A 2,500-nucleotide genomic window follows, 5' to 3' on the forward strand; every position below is an offset into this window, starting at 1 on the left:
GGCCGAGGCACGGGACGCGCATGGGACAGCCCGGGACGGCATGGGACGCCCTCGCTACAGCTCGGGACGGCCAGGTACGCCCGAGACTTGGCTCGGGACGGCCTGGGACGCCCTCGCAATAGCTCGGGACGGCCTGGGACGCCCGAGACTAGGCTCGGGACGGCCTGGGACGCCCTTGCCACAGCTCGGGACGGCCTGGGACGCCCTTGCCACAGCTCGGGACGGCCTGGGACGCCCGAGACTTTGCTCGGGACGGCCTGGGACGGCCTCGGCACAGCTCGGGACGGCCTGGGACGCCCGAGACTTTGCTCGGGACGGCCTGGGACGTCCGAGACTTTGCTCGGGACGGCCTGGGACGTCCGAGACTTGGCTCGGGACGGCCTGGGACGCCCGGGACGTGGCTCGGGACGGCCTGGGACGCCCTCGCTACAGCTCGGGACGCCCTGGGACGGCCTCGACACAGCTCGGGACGGCCTGAGACGTCCGAGACTTTGCTCGGGCCGGCCTGGGACGCCCGAGACTTGGCTCGGGACGGCCTGGGACGCCCGAGACTTGGCTCGGGACGGCCTGGGACGCCCGAGACTTGGCTCGGGACGGCCTGGGACGCGCTCGGCACAGCTCGGGACAGGCCGGGACGCCCGAGCCGAGCTTCGGGTCGCACGAAATCTCTTCGTATTCCGACATATTAGAAGCTTCCCATCATGTAGTAGGCTCGGCTTTGCCCTTTGGATGCCCTATGGTGCTTGGCGAGCACTAGGGAACGTGCCAGCACAAGTGCTGTGCACGCTCTGGGGAAGGAGCTCAACCCTCCCCCTTATAGTGCAAAGTTATTGTTTTGCCTATTTTCACAAGGAAACATCAATTTTTTAACCAAGCATACTGGGCCTTTACTCCTTCGTTACTCGTCGGAATCCAGCAAACTTATACTCGTTGGAAAGGCCTTTTCGCAAGGAATTTTTTGATATATTATAATAGCGATTCCGATAAATATTTATTTTTCTATGAATTTTTAAGTGAATAAACACCGGAAAATTCATAAAAAATAGAAAAAAAAATATTTTCTTCCGTTTCTTTTCTCCAATAATTCATAAATAATACCTCAATAGTATAAATGAAGAGAGAGTCGAAATGGCCCGGGTGGATTTCGAAATGTCCCACGACCCCATAGAATGCACGGGCCAGCCGAGCCAAAGCAGGGGACGCGCATGGGACAGCACGGGACGCGCACGGGACAGCGTCCCTATGGCTCGGGACGGCATGGGACAGCACGGGACGCCCTTGGTAAAGCTCGGGAATCCCATCGGACGCGCATGGGACGGCCTTGCTAAGGCTCGGGACGGCATGGGACGCGCATGGGACGGCCTTGCTAAGGCTCGGGACGGATGGGACAGCACGGGACGCGCATCGGACGGCCTTGGTAAGGCTCGGGACGGCATGGAACAGCACGGGACGGCCTTGGTGAGGCTCGGGACGGCATGGGACAGCACGGGACGGCCTTGGTGAGGCTCGGGACGGCATGGGACAGCACGGGACGGCCTTGGTAAGGCTCGGGACGGCCTTGGTGAGGCACGGGACGGCCTCGGTGAGGCTCGGGACGGCATGGGACAGCACGGGACGGCCTTGCTAAGGCTCGGGATGGCCTGGGACGGCCTTGGTGAGGCTTGGACGGCACGGGACGCGCATGGGACAGCATGGGACGGCCTTGGTAAGGCTGGGCACGGCATGGGACGCACATGGGACACCTTATGGGGATCATCAAGGGACGCTGCACGGGACATTCTTAGCCATGAAGGGCCTTCACATGGGACATCTTAGGAGTCAAGAGCCGGCACATGGGACAATGGAGTTCACACGCACGGAACACTTCGGCTACTTCCGTTCGGAACGTCGTGGGATCTTTATGTCCCCATTAGCACCGACGCATCAACATGCTAGGAAGCTAGGTCCGAACTTCTCGAAGTGTCGATGGCACTTGGACGGATACGCATCCGATCCGATGTTATGATGATGTACTTTCTCCGATATCGATGTCGGGGTGTATTCCGATGTTATGATGTACTTTCTCCGAGATCGATGGGACGACCTTGGTAAGGCATGGGTCGGCCTTGGTAAGGCTCGGACGGCACGGGACGCGCATGGGACGGCCTTAGTAAGGCTCGGGACAAAATGGGACAGCACGGGACGCCATGGGACGGCCTTGGTAAGGCTCGGGACGGCCTGGGACGGCCTTAGTAAGGCTCGGGACAGCACGGGACGTCATGGGACGTCCTTGGTAAGGCTCGGGACGGCATGGGACAGCGCGGGGACGCCATGGGACGGCCTTGGTGAGGCTCGGACGGCACGGGACGCGCATGGGACGGCCTTAGTAAGGCTCGGGACAAAATGCGACGGCACGGGACGCCATGAGACGCCCTTGGTGAGGCTCGGACGGCACGGGACGCGCATGGGACGGCCTTAGTAAGGCTCGGGACAAAATGCGACAGCACGGGACGTCATGGGA

The sequence above is a fragment of the Eschscholzia californica genome, unplaced genomic scaffold (assembly GCF_041429995.1).
Source record: "Eschscholzia californica isolate CP2 unplaced genomic scaffold, dmEscCali1.0.p SCAF_191, whole genome shotgun sequence".
In the NCBI taxonomy this organism is placed as follows: Eukaryota; Viridiplantae; Streptophyta; class Magnoliopsida; order Ranunculales; family Papaveraceae; genus Eschscholzia; species Eschscholzia californica.